Consider the following 14704-nt stretch of genomic DNA (forward strand, 5'->3'; position numbering starts at 1 on the left):
GGTGGCATCAAAAAATATGTTTTCTTTGATGATATTAATTTTTTTTAGTCAATAATGAGGTCCTTGCGGTCTAACATCTTCTATGGAGATTTGGTTAGGCCAAACGTTCCACATTGCAAGGAGGAACAACCACATTGTAAGCACAGTGAAAGTCCTCTTCATTTGTCGAAACAAGAAACAACGCGTGGAGCGTCTCTTGTCGTCTACCACCAGCATACCCTTTTAGTCTGCGACCGCAGCAGCAATCCTTGATTCCGTCCCGCACAGTAAATAAAGCAGAGGTTCGCTTTTCAAATGTTTTCGGACCTGGGGCAAAATCGTTCTTGTTTGTCGCTCGTAAATTCACCTCGCGCTCACCCACCTATATCTTTTTGCGCAGTGAGGAAAAATTCACTTTGCATGCCAAGTTTTATCTCACTCTGTTCGGAACGGAGGAAATAAAAGAACGATAATTTTACACTACTTGTACTGCCACGATTTTAATGTGTGTAATTTTTTAAACGAAAGAAACGAGCGGTCGCGTGTGAAAGGCACAGCTCTAAATTCCAGCCAACGCAGAGAACGCCTGCAGACTTAAAAAGTATGCAGCCCGCGCGACTTCCAAGCCGAGCAAGTTGAATAAATAAACACACATCGTCCATTATTCAGGTGCATCAGAAAATTGTATTCCAAAAGGTACCTAGAAAAATTTTGCAAAAAGCAATAATAGTGATGTTCAGTAATGCTTATCCAATTTTGATACCCAGAGCATAATTTGAGAAAAAATTATCATCATTGTGGATTAATTAATTGTTTATTGTTCAGATTTAAACTATTTTGTTGATTAATCGATACAAAAATTATATAATCTCTAAAATTTTCAATTTAAATCTTTAGCATACATTTGAGAACACCAAAATCATGTTCTAGGAAATCAAAATAGTTTATACTAATAAAATTAACTAGTATGTTTTAAATACTAACTTTCATTAATTTGTAACAAAACCTTGCTTTTTATCCAGCAATTTATAACTTCAATGCGGTAGTGTTGTAAGTTATTTCCTCCAAAAGAATATTTGACGCCAATGGCAAAAAAACAACTGCTGATCACCGTAATGCGGTAGCGAGTGGCGCGTCTTTTACTCTGTTTTTGTCTGCACAATCAATTTCAGAGGTCGCAGATGTGCGGTTGTCGGTGACTTTTTTCGCCTGAAGGCCACACTCATTATACATACAACGCGGCAAGAGTAAATAAGTAAGTGCGCCGCTTTTGTTTATTGGCGCTTTAAAGGACAGGTCGGTCGGTCTTCCTCCAGCTGGGATCAAAGCCTATCGCTGGCCAAAAGTGTGTCATGCATGCAAAGCGCTCTCTCTGCATTTTCACTGCAGCGCGCGTTTCATTTGCGCGCGGCGACTAAAACTTTGACGTCCCCACTTGGCATAATCCGTGAGCACTTTTGGCAAGCTTCAATTTTTCCCTTGGCGACATTTACATGGTAAATGACTGGCGTCAACCAAATTGCTGTGAAAGATTGAAGCGTTTTCTGGAAAAATTGAGTTTACTATTTTTTTTGTAAAATATTTAAAAAATTTCAGACATGTGACGGAAGAAAAGGTTTTGTTGAGGAATTTTATCTTTTTTGCCTGTTCAACATGCCTGTTGACATAGATTCGTGGCCCAAATTTCAAATTTTCTTTCAATAATTGCGAAAATCGGTTTCTATTGTTGTCAAGACTTGTTTCAATGATGCCAAGTAAGGAGTAAATTGAATTTGGTTTAAAATTCTATTCAGAAGTTGGAATTTTTTTTAATTAAATTTTTTATCAAAATTTTAAGTACATAATTATTATTATTATTAAAAATTTAGTTTATATAATTTAATCTTCCAATTATTGGTATCTCATATTTTTACAACATATTTAAAAAAAAAAGTAATTTACTGACAAAATGGCACTTTTAAAAACAGAACGGCGGCAAGAAATCTATTTATTTATTTATTTTTTAATTTTTTTCACTGTATATTATGCTTTTGCTTTGGTATGATGTATGATGATTTTATTAATGACATAAATCTTTTCCTCAATCAAGAATTATGTCAGAATTGTAAGATAAAAGAATTCTTTTTATCTTCCTCATTTTCTTTGAAAGATTTGCGTTCTACAAGAACAAAAGACTTGTTCGTAATCGAATAAACTTTGCGCATCACTTAATTGATCAAAAGCAAACAAACCAAAACTTGGTCGGCCGCTCGTGGGAAAGGGAGCACGTGCGTCTTTTTCGACGCTAATTCAATATTGGCGTTTTGGCCCCGCGGTGCCGCTCGCTTGCTGCCAACCTACTCGGCGATCTGCCTGAATTCATACTCTGCAAGCACTTTTTGCTCCTCAGCTTTGGAGATATGAAACTGCGCGGCGCCGACTTGGCGGGCCCTTGCGTTTGCAAATAGGTTTGAAAAAAATATATACAATCTTGAGGTGCCATTTTTTTACCCTGATGAATTTACTTCACTCTTGATAAAACAAATTTGCATGAAAATATCGAGCTAAAAATTCCGCAGTCTCACTCGACACTCAAGATTTTGCCCAAATTTAAATATTTCATGGCCGGACGCCATCAAATGTTCCACTGGCTCATTGTGCCGTGCACCCTTATCCAAGCTAAAGAAACGTTTAGAGGCTCGTTATCAAAAATAGCTGGTGCTCTTTCTCTCTCTGCCCTTTTGAAGTTGCTTCTCTTGGCAGAAGAGTCCTTTGTGTTGCTGCAGCTGAAGATGAGGGGCCGCTTCTTTCTCCGGCCGCCTCGATTGCCCTCTCTCTCTCTCCAGCACATACAAACTTTCGAAATTCGCCCGCGCGTCCACGTGCCCAGTTTCTTCCTGTTTATCTCTCTCGGAGAAAGAAAAGACATAAAAAAGGTCATAATCCCGTTCACATCACAGAGTCCACCCATGCAAACTTATTTTCTGAAGAAGTTACATTGCTGAACGTAGTTTGCTCCTGGGAAAAGTGGACACTTTGCAGGATCCTATATTTTTCACAAATTTTTGTGAGTGCTTTCGCTTGGATTGTAATTTTTATTTTATTCTATGAAATTTAAATCTGATAAAAAATTTTAAAGATAAAGCTTTTTTCATTTAAAAACATAAAATTTTTTGTATTGACCGAGAAGAATAAATAATAATAATAACATATTGAAGACGATGTGAGGGAAATAAATTGATTCACTCATTGAATTTACAAGGCTTATCCACGTCTAGTTTTTCATTTCAAAGCAATGCTGTTAATTTACTGAAAAGACAATATAATTTTTTTTTAATACTATCTGGCTTAAATGAATAAATTTGCATTTATAATTACAAAATGTTGTGTTTAGTTCAAAGAGACCGTGATGTGCGATGAGAAGTGCAAATTAAGGCCGGCGCGCAACTGATGTGGAACAATTTCGTATATGTTGTCTATCGCGTGTTTAGCTGAATTCAATAACGTTTGGTTTGCGGATTGAGAGGCACTTCACACTCTGTTGTGAATTAATTACATGCCATTTTGCATAACTATCGTGCGTGATCAGCAAGTGTTCATGTGAGCTTAATTGATTCTGTGTCTGTGCTGGGATGCAAAATTTGTGTACATGATGGGAAGCGGGATATAAGCATTTTCCTTGGTGAATAAATATAAATGTTATTGTTGCGACAAGAAAGGAGATGATGACGATAAGGGCGTGCCGAGATCGTACAAACACGAGAAGCAATATTCGCGCCACTTGACAATTTCATCATTGGCGATCTTCCTCTCTTTTTCCGCAAACAAGCTTTTCCTTCTTTCATACCAAACACAAACAAACACACGCGAATTTTATCGGTAGCAAGCCTACATTTGTGCGCCGTGAGCGTTATTTGTGCGCTCAGCGAGCCTCTTGGGCCATAAATTTGGCCCAAGTCACTTATATATATTTTAAGTGCTGAGATATATACGCCTGAATAATTCATTCAGAATGGCGAGTCGTAAATGTCAGCTGCATACACGCGCTTTGCGGTTTTGTCAGGAAATTCTTTCACGATCTGCCTAAAATTTAGATTACTATCAAATGTGTGGACAAGGTTATATAAAAATATTTTTAGTAAAAACGTAAATTTTGAGAGATCTTGGAACTTTAAAAACCATATCGCCGGCTCGAAATCTGCCTCATTCAACTGAATATTTTCCCACATTAATTGTCTGGACACAAAGAGTCAAATTAACCGAGCGTAGCCTGATTAAGATTACGTAGAAATAAACATATAGCACATTTCAATTTCATCCTATTCAGTGCACCACAAAAGTTCTCCACATCTTGTAAATCCAATAGTGATTTATGCATAAGTCAAAGTGATCTCTTTTATGATAAATCATTTAATTTCTGCGTCTTTTATATTTGCTCACTGAGATCAAAATGAAATTTTTTTTAACCAAATTGACGCCAAATCTTGTATGAATATATTTTTTAAAATTTTATAGGCAAAATTCAAATTTATAGGAATTTTAATTCTTTAGCAAATTTACTGCAGTTTTTCCACCAAGATTGACTTGTTTTTTAACATCACAGCCCCTCCATGAAAACATAACACAATCCGCTGGCTCTTGTTGCGCCCGTCTTAACGTTTAAAGCCGTAATTCGCCTCGGGTGATGAAAATTTGATGGCCGAGCCAGTGGTTGCAAATGAATGGCGTGCGAATTTCATTAGCGGGCGTTGGAATTGAGAAAACAGCCGGCAGTCGTGGACAGGGCCGTGGCACGGCCATATGGGAAACTCGTCCCCGCTAAATACGGAAATATCGCGTTGACTAACTGCCAGAGGGCAGCACAAAACGCTTTTCGATCGTCACGACCCTGGTGGCGGCCACTGAAGCTCACGGTACAACAAGCTGCCGGCTGCCATATTGAATCGAGAAACGAAGCGCGGGAAGCACGTTTCTTTGACAGTTTGGCCGCTTTCCCACGGCCGCAGGCCGTGACAGGCCGAATTCTTGTCGCGCACGAGTGGCCAAAGAGCCAAGGAGTATTCTTAACAGCCACATCATCGGCCCAGGGGCCTACTTCAGCCCCGGCGGGCACGCAATGTGCGAGGTCGTCGGCGCAAGATTACTGAAAACAAACTTTTGGTGAGTGGAAATTTTCTGGAAAATTTCAATAATCATTTATTAATTGCACTTTATTCCAGAGACTGCGCCAGTTTCCCGTCGTGCGCTTCCAATTTAATTTTTCCAACCTGGGAGAGAATACGAGAAAAACGCTGGTGCAAATAAAAATATGTAGTCAACCAAATTGTGGTAAACTGATCTATTTTTCTTCTTCTAATTTTCATTTTTTGCAGGAATCGGAGTTTCTTTTTATTAACTGAGAGTGCAGTTCATTATCTTGTGTTTGGATACCTCATTTTATCACTTTTTGATATTGGTAGGATCATGAATTTAAGATGTGAACTTTTATGATGTTCTTGTCAACACCATGAATAAATTACCTCTTCAGGATTACAGGTATTTGGTTTATTTGCATTAATTTTGCTCTTGTGGGGGGTTTGGTATCCCTAAGTGTCAAGTGAACATCCATTAAGTTGTTTACCACTGGCATGCATCAAATTTGTTGTTAATAAAGATTTAAAAAAAAATGCGTTTACATCAAATTTGTTGTTAATAAAGATTTTTAAAAAAATAAAATTATTCGTTTACAATTGCAATATAAATTTTCTTCCCTCAAAAGAAATGTTTTGTATCTTTCTGCTGACTAACCTCACAAGCAAATTCTTGATGTTGATTCCATGTTGAATTTGTAAATGATGTAAAGATGGTAGTTTTTTATTTATTACTATACATAATAAACCAAATAAAATCAAATTTGAATAATTCTGTACAATTAAATAAAAATATAACAACTGTGGAGCACGTCTGGCTAGAATTTAAATGTATAAACCAATAATTTTATTGTTGGATAAGACAAAAGCAACCATCAAATCAACAGTTGACAATATTTTTCATTTTCATCGAGACATTCAAATTTCAACTTCCTTTAAACGCGATGTCTCAGATCCAGTATCCTGTTGGAGGAGGAAATATTCAAAAACCAAGTACACCTCTCGCAGTTCATGATCTTACTAATTCCAAAAAAACCAAGGATAAAATGATAAATAATGAGGTGTCCAAACACAAGGTGATGAACTTCACTCTCAGTTAATAAAAAGAAACTCCGATTCCTGCAAAAAATGAAAATTAGAAGAAAAATAGATCAGTTTACCACAATTTGGTTGACTACATATTTTTATTTGCACCAGCGTTTTTCTCGTATTCTCTCCCAGGTTGGAAAAATTAAATTGGAAGCGCACGACGGGAAACTGGCGCAGTCTCTGGAATAAAGTGCAATTAATAAATGATTATTGAAATTTTCCAGAAAATTTCCACTCACCAAAAGTTTGTTTTCAGTAATCTTGCGCCGACGACCTCGCACATTGCGTGCCCGCCGGGGCTGAAGTAGGCCCCTGGGCCGATGATGTGGCTGTTAAGAATACTCCTTGGCTCTTTGGCCACTCGTGCGCGACAAGAATTCGGCCTGTCACGGCCTGCGGCCGTGGGAAAGCGGCCAAACTGTCAAAGAAACGTGCTTCCCGCGCTTCGTTTCTCGATTCAATATGGCAGCCGGCAGCTTGTTGTACCGTGAGCTTCAGTGGCCGCCACCAGGGTCGTGACGATCGAAAAGCGTTTTGTGCTGCCCTCTGGCAGTTAGTCAACGCGATATTTCCGTATTTAGCGGGGACGAGTTTCCCATATGGCCGTGCCACGGCCCTGGTCGTGGACGAGGGGTGCAGGGGGTGGCGGCCAGCTGTGGAGGGCGCGATCGATCGGTCTGCACTACTCTAGGCCACCCCACCAGCCAGCTGAGCGAAATAGCAGCCCTTGTTCGGCTACACCCTTCCTCCGCACTTTTCGTCTTTTTCGTCAAAGCCTCAAAATCCTCTCACGAAAAGTGATCAGCCGGATTTTTCAAGCAGAGAATAGGTTCACCCGCGGCAGAGTTGCAAAAAATTTAATGGCTTTTTCAGCTTTCGGGGTTTGCCCTGGCTGACGAAAAAGAGAACTGTCAAAACTGTTGAGGTTATTGGAACTAAATACTAAATAATTATGTACTGGTTTATAATAAATTTGCAATCAATGTTTTGAATATTTTGTCAGTTATATAGCAAAAAAAAAAAAAGAAAGAAAGAAAAAGAATAAAAAACAGACGAAGTAACTTTTCATTTTATTATGAGATAAACACAATTTAATTGATACTGGATGCAAACAGAAATATATTATTGCAACTCTTTTATTGTATTTATAGCGCGAAATTACATAAGTGCACTCTATAAATTCTCTCCCAATGTGATTTTTAATTTTTGTTTGACTTGTTGCGAGAGAATAAATGAATTGAATTGAATAAACGTAATTCACCCATTTACGTATGTCAAGAAAAATAGAAACAAGAGTTTAAAGAAATAGAAACTTTAACATTAATAATTTACAATTTCACCGATTTAATCAATAAATTCCTGTTCTTGAGTAAAATTCATGCGCCGAAAAGAATATTCAGCAAACTAACGAAGAACAAAGCGATTTTTTTCTGTGCCTAGCTTGTTGAACCTCTGCAGTCCGTACAAAGTATAATTTGGAAATTTCCTTGCAAATCAGCTCAGCCATAGTCATCGCTGGAACTACTCATTTTTGAGCAATAAAACTTTCTGCATATAATATGTGGTGATGCTTCCCATATCACGATTGCATATAGCATTATTGTATTTGGCCCTGGGCATAATTATGCATATTATGCATAATGCACAAGTTTAAGGGAACTCTCGAACACTGCATCACGCAATGTGGTAAAAAGACTTTTTTTTGCGCTGCCAAAACCCATAAAATTTAAAATCGGTTTAATGATGTTTTGGATCAAAAATTAATCAATAAACTACACGTGTAATCGCTTCCCTCCATCAACTGACCCCGTGAGATTAATTAGTCCTATCAAAAAGTGCAACACGTGTTGCTTATCCACATACATATTACATTAAATGATTTTGATTCTGGAACAGAGGGGAGAGGCTTTATTATGCTTTGGAAATTTAGGTAAATTTATAAATATCTTGACATTATAACCATCATTACGAAAAAAAGTAAAAAGTTTTTTTTTTAATTTTAACACCAAATTTGTCAAAAAAATTGTTTTGCACATTTTTATGCTGTACTTGGAAAAAAAAATCATGTTATTAAAAATTCATGGTGTTGAAAATGGAGTTAATGCTCTTGAGGTTTTGGGACGTCACCGGATAAAAAGGTAGTCGCGAATAAATGAGCCGATGGTGGCGCGATTTGCAAGGACCGTCCGTGCGGGGGTGGCAGAGGAGCCGCCGCCGAGAGGGAGGAAGGCGTGGCGAAGGGGTGATATCGACTGGTTTGCGGCAATACAGGGCGCGTGCGGAGTGAATTGAGCCCCGCGTACTTCTGCACTTGGGCTGTGCTCCTCCACTGCCGCAGCAGACCCCAACGACCTTGGCTGACCTCACCCCGTCAGCTCTGCCACTTTGGTCCGCCTCTTTCTCTCTCTCTCCAACCGCGGCGCACTCCACCTCGTATTTTTTTTAACCTCTCCGCTGTGCATAAAAAACTAAGTAAATCTCAAAATATAACTCATCACAATTATAATAATATAATTATGCGATGAAAATGATCAATTCATTTTTATTACAAAATTATACTTTTTTGCAAGAAAAAAATATGTCTTGCAATTAATTCTAATTGTGATGTCCTTTGCAATTCTATAGTTTCCGCTGGTTTCAAGTTCCTTTTCCACTACAATAAAAACGACATTCTATGCTTTTCTATTTTTTCCTGATTCAAAAGATTTCTTTTCTTCCTGCATTGCGTTGTCATTCTGCATCAGTTCTGTATAACTTCATTTCTTTCAAACAATTACATCTCCAATAATTGATTATTTATAAATGTTTGTAAAAACTATGATTTCAAACAATTCAAACAAGTAAGACGAGTGAAACAACACAAATAGTATAATAGATAAGAACGATCATTGCATTAAAAAACATGAACCTTGCTTAAACATATCATAATCACCCACACCTGCTTTAATTCATTGTATTTTTTAAGAATATATAATTTATTAATATGAAAACGTTTTTTCAAATTAGCTTCATTGACATATCAATTTGCAATATATAATATGTACACAATATAACTATATAAATTAACGAATTAATTTCAGTCTCTGTGCTTGCGATAAGGAAAAAATCATTATAGTTGCGCACAATAATCAAGCAAGTGCAAGGGGAACAAAGATAATTCAGAGCTTCTTATAAAATCCAGCGGGTGGCAGCACCAACACCACTCCCAATCATACACATTAATACATGCAATCGAAACTTCTCCTCCTAAACATTCATGAGCTCCTGGTGCGTGTGAACCGCTCGGGGGCCTTTCTGCTTATGGAATGGCCTCTATTCGTCCTTTTTCATTGGGTACATCTGATAGCCGAGGTTGGTAGGCAGCAGCTGACGTAGCTGCCTCTTTGATCCACTTCCCGGCGGTATCTTCGGGGGTGGTCGAATTCCCGAGCCTAGGGGTTGTCTAGTCGCGCGCAGTCAAATGCTCGCGCTACAATTGCTGCTGGCATTCGCAGATTCCAGGCTACCCTCGCTGGAAACCCTTTCTCAGGGTCTGCAGGGCCTGGATGACCCTTTGGTGCCTTCGGCGGCCGCAGCCAGCCGCCTCGCGGACGTGGAACCCGGCGGCTCGATATCGAGCGGTGTCAACGACCTCACCAGTCGAGCGCACGCTCCATAACGACTGGAAGCACCTCCTACGCGAGTTGGTGCTCTGAAGACCCGATACCACTCGCGGCTTGGAGTTGTGACGCCAAATGCCGTCTCTATCTCCAAACACAAAGGAGACCTCAAAATGGCTCCCAAATATATTTGCGAATGGGACATTGGTGTCGTCAAGTGATTACCATCAATCCCAACGTCACATAATTGATCGTCCCGACGTGTCCAGCAAATCGCATTTGACTTAAAACTCTCCGTTATTGAGCGCACAGACTAAGCCCGTCCCTGCTAATTAAAACCGGCGCATAACATTTCTGGATTCAAAGCTCACGTGATAAAACTGCTGAATAGATAGGCCACTAAAATGAAAAAGTTTTGCTTCGACTTCTCGGTTTTTTGCAAACGGAGCAAATTTCCCAATCATAGCTCTACTGATTAGTCTGATTAATGCCTATAGATAATGAAGCGTTGTTTTTTGGCCTTAATTCGCAGAAATTGTGCTTTCGTCGTGATTTTTGTTCAATTTAAACGATATAGTGATTTATTTTGATGAAAGAGACGTTTCGCATTCTTTTTCACGTGTTAAAAATAAGTTAAATCTGGTTGCAATGACGAGCACTGGGTTGCAAATATGGAAGTCATACATAAGTATGGGCGTTGAGCGCACTCCTAGAAATTCATGTACTCCTGATACTCGAAACATTTGTTTTCCCGCCAAAGAGAGGTTTTACCCACAGCATTTTCCTCCAACAGTGAGTTCGCGATTTTTGCAATTCTTGCGCTCTCTTCCGCCCAGTGGTGCGAACTGCAGTCGGTTGTGTGCGAATCTGGGCGCCATCAGAGCCCATCAAGCCGGTCGACTTTCGGCCTCCGTGTTTTCGACGAATCGGTCGACACGTTTGCTTCCGTCCACGCGTGCGAGCATTTCGTCTCGTTCTTCTACTCGAGCGAGAGCAATTCGCAAAGACTGGTTCTAACGCTTGTCCTATTCGCAAAATACGTCATTTGTCCTTCAGGAGCCCGTCCATCGCCGGTGTGACTTTGCCAATGTAACCAGTGCTCATCAGTCCGTAGAGGGTGACTTTCGCAAATTCGCAATAGCTAAATGATTTTGCACACTCCGCCAGAGTGGTGTGGCTCGTTCTAGCTTTGGAAACTAGATAGCACCACGAGAGATTCACGGATGGGATCACTGCAAAAAAAATCGGCATGCTGGCCAAGTGATGCTTCAATGGTGGTGTTGCCATTTTATCATTTCGCTTTGGCACTCCGTATAGGCTGCTCTTTATCTTGGGCTATGGCCTATTGAATCACACGCAGTTCCTATAAGGGAAATATGAACGCGCTCAATTTTGCAGTGTTTCCGTTTCTGATCTCGCATTTTTGCAAATTTCTAAATTTTGTTATTCGATTGCTATTTTGTGAGGAGACACAAATACGGTGTAACTTATTATAATGTCGAATTAGTAGAAGTATTCAGTGCGATGCAGCATTATATCAATTACCAACTTGCAGGGACGCAGAAATTTGTAAAATATTTCTGCAGAACTTTCTTTCGTGCCGCCGTGTTTAAATTTTACGTTTGATTATTTTTCGTTATTACGTTTGAGCTTCAATCAGACGCTTGTGAACTTTTGCAGTCGCGCACACTTTTAGCGCACGCGGGTCCGGCCCGTGCACACATTTCTTAACCCAAGCTGCTGCGCATGTTACCAAAATGGAGACTTTTGCTAATAGGGAAACATTAAAAGCTAAGAGGTGCTGGTTGTCAACGATCTTTAAGAATTTCATTATTATGCTTTGGTTGTAAAAATATTTTATAAGAAAAGATCAGTGTTAGAATCGTGGCATCCTGGTGACAGAAACTTACAAAATTATCTTAAGTTGGAGAGCTACATTATTTTTGCCATTTTCTATACAATTCTCTGTATAATTCTTTTCCAAGAAAAAGAAAATACACCCTTTTTTAACTTGTGTGACAGGAGATAAAAATTATATATCAAGATCTTAGCAGAAAGTATTTTTTTTTAAAAAATCGTCAATTCTTCGGTATGCTCAGAATTGTAGTTAAATTTTTACCGCAAGCTCTTCTCCAATTCATGCTTTAAAATTTTGCACGGAACTTCAAAAGTAATTAATTTTTGCAGCGCGATCGTAAACGTCTTCATAACCAAAATCACTCAGCGCTCGCGATATGTTTTAATACTTTAGCGGAATTAATAGGTGCGTGAAAGCGCGCACTCTTCACTGCATTTCCCAGGCAGCGGAGATGATTACGCTTGTCACTCTTTTATATCACTTTCACGCTTACAGACGTCAAACCACCGCACACAATACCAGGCGCTCAGAAAGCCGTAGGAGGCGAGCGTTGCGCAAAAACCCATTCCACACACACACACACGCAAACACATGATTGACTCGCGCGCCGTTTCGCATGGCGGAATTTCATGTGTGTGAACCACTTCAAATCTGCAAAATACCCTTCCGTGCCAAATTTTGCAACATTTTATAATAAACGCATTTTCAACTTCCTACTAAAAATTAATTAATGACTGCTGAAAATGAAGAAAATAATTCGTAGGATGCCAAACGGTGTATAAGTCTTGGATTTTGCACTATTGGCACTTTGGTGCGGAAAATGGAAAAGGGTTAGTTGGTTTTAGTTAGTTCGTTAACTAATATTTCTCCATATGTTTCTACCCGTGGCTACACTCAGACTAGGCCCGTATGCTGCTGCAGGAGGTGTTGCATGAGTGAGTGTGTGCAATACCGTAACACCATCAGATAGGGACCGGGTATTCAATCTCTCTGCCTGCAGACTTGCAGAGTTCAATGCATATATTCAAAGTAAATTTCTCAACTTCAACTTTGCCATCGGCAATTGACATTGCTGCTCGTCCCGCGGCGGCCATCATGAATCGCTTAGCTCTGCCCACGGAGCCCAAGGGAAACACGCCCCTGATGTTTCGGTGATCAATTAATTATTGGACTGCGCGTCTTGTACCAGTGAGACAATCAAGAGGTATTTTTTAATATTATTGTTAGTCAAATGTTTGCAAATAGACTCGGCTAACAATGTAAGAATTGGATAAGGCAAAATGTTTGATTCATTTAATTTAAAAAAAAAGAGGTCGACATTAATTATTTGTTTTTTAGAGTTAACGCAAACTGAAATTAATTTAATTCAAATATTTTGATCACTCCATATTTTAAAAAAAGGTTTTCAAAAAAGGATAAACAAATGTAGATTCTCTAATGACTTAATAATAATATTTTATGTTATTTGCAAAGGAAGCTTAATTTATGCTCATTTATGCTTTTTTGTACTGTTTTCAATTAAATAATTTTAACGCTTAATAGATTTGGTTTGACAGTTTGACGATAAAATAAGAAACATTATCTCAACCTGCATTAAAATAATTCTTTGTGATTAATTAATTTTGTAGTGTTATTTGGAATTATCAAAAATCTTGAATACTATAGGTATTCCAGCTGATTTCATACGAAAGATGTGCAAAATATTTTTGATCTCAACTTTCACCCCGCTGTAATAATAATTTCCGAGCGGTTTTATGGACTCCAGTTTTGAAAGCAGCCTTGCGTATTTATTATTATTGAGAGGAGCGCTGCTCATTTCATGTGCGCCGTTCCGCTCCGTTGATTTTCTTGCGCCTAGGGTCATGACGGTCACACATGGATGAAGAAAGCCGGGCGGCGGTGCCAGGGTTCAATGCGTGCCTAGGAGTCAGCGCGGCGACGAGGCCGCGACCACGCCTCCCCCGCCGAGCGAAAGGCGGCGCTTGAATATTTTAGCACGGCGCGGCGGAAAATCATATTTGGCCTATGAATGGCTAGTCGGCGTTCAAATTACAATTTAAAAGCGACCCGCACACACGTGAAATTAATTATTTTATTTAAAATATATAAATTTCCACGCGTTCCTCCGCGATTTCAGACTTTTTTCCCCAAAAATTTTAAATAAAGTATTAGGAGACAAGACAATTAAAAGAAGTAACACCACTTTGCTTGCCACATCCATGGAAACGAGCAGGAACGACGAGCATTTCCGAGCGGGATTCACCCTCGCCGCTCATTTGAATATAATATCGCGAATCATTAACAATGATGCGTCGCCCATGACCTGCAGTTGTTGGTCCCCAAATGCTCGGGGCTATTGGTATAAAGCTATTTGTTATGAGCTTGGATACCACAAAGGGATCAAAATTTGCTCAAAATTTTGCTTCAGTAGGACACTTTTGTTCTAAAAACCTACAAAAGCATTACATATATGATATAATTTTTTTTCAATGGCGCTTATTTTTTAGTCAATTCTCAAAAATATCAATTGCTTTTTCTAAATATCAATAACTAATTTACAAAAGAATCAATTTTTATATTGAGAAATATATTTAAAATCAAATGACCTTTAAAATATTGCTCAATATTTTTGAAGTAAATTTCGGAATTAATTAATTTTTTAGGGATCGAGAAATTGTATCAAAGAATAGATTTATTCATTATTATTATGTATACTGACAGCCCTTTGCCGGCGTCTGTGTATTGAGAATATCGTATTTCACGAGACCGACAAGTGGAAATAGGGGAGCGCACTCGAAGCCGCGGGGTAGCGTCGGAGCGAATACATCCGTGGACTGTCTCGTCCCACGGCCGTCAGCCGGCGGCTCTTGAGCTGCGGCTGAACAGCGCGCGGCTAATCAGAATCACACACAAAGCGACCGACCGACCGCAGAGAGAAAATGGTTTCGGCCTGACACCTGCCAGGACAATTGAAAGCCTTGAGTGCCAGGACTTCATGCCGGCCTAGCGTATCCGAAGTGGAAACAGCCGTATCAAACGGGGCCCCCGACCTGCTAGGCGCGTCTGCTCGC

At 39.3% G+C, this 14704-nt stretch overlaps 2 long non-coding RNA genes across 2 annotated transcripts; one reads left to right on the top strand and one right to left on the bottom strand.

Annotated features, from left to right (window-relative positions):
• Positions 1-4729: 4729 nt before the first annotated feature.
• On the top strand, positions 4730-5492 carry LOC132198968 (uncharacterized). Its single transcript, XR_009442069.1, has 2 exons — positions 4730-5118; positions 5178-5492. It is a non-coding gene; the product is annotated as an uncharacterized LOC132198968 (long non-coding RNA).
• A 414-nt stretch (positions 5493-5906) lies between these two features.
• Positions 5907-6716, bottom strand: LOC132198967 (uncharacterized). Its single transcript, XR_009442068.1, has 4 exons — positions 6416-6716; positions 6266-6356; positions 6109-6206; positions 5907-6050 (listed from the first exon to the last, which is right to left on the bottom strand). It is a non-coding gene; the product is annotated as an uncharacterized LOC132198967 (long non-coding RNA).
• Positions 6717-14704: the final 7988 nt, after the last annotated feature.

The sequence above is a fragment of the Neocloeon triangulifer genome, unplaced genomic scaffold (assembly GCF_031216515.1).
Source record: "Neocloeon triangulifer isolate White Clay Creek 2 clone unplaced genomic scaffold, ASM3121651v1 ptg000013l, whole genome shotgun sequence".
NCBI classification, from domain to species: Eukaryota; Metazoa; Arthropoda; class Insecta; order Ephemeroptera; family Baetidae; genus Neocloeon; species Neocloeon triangulifer.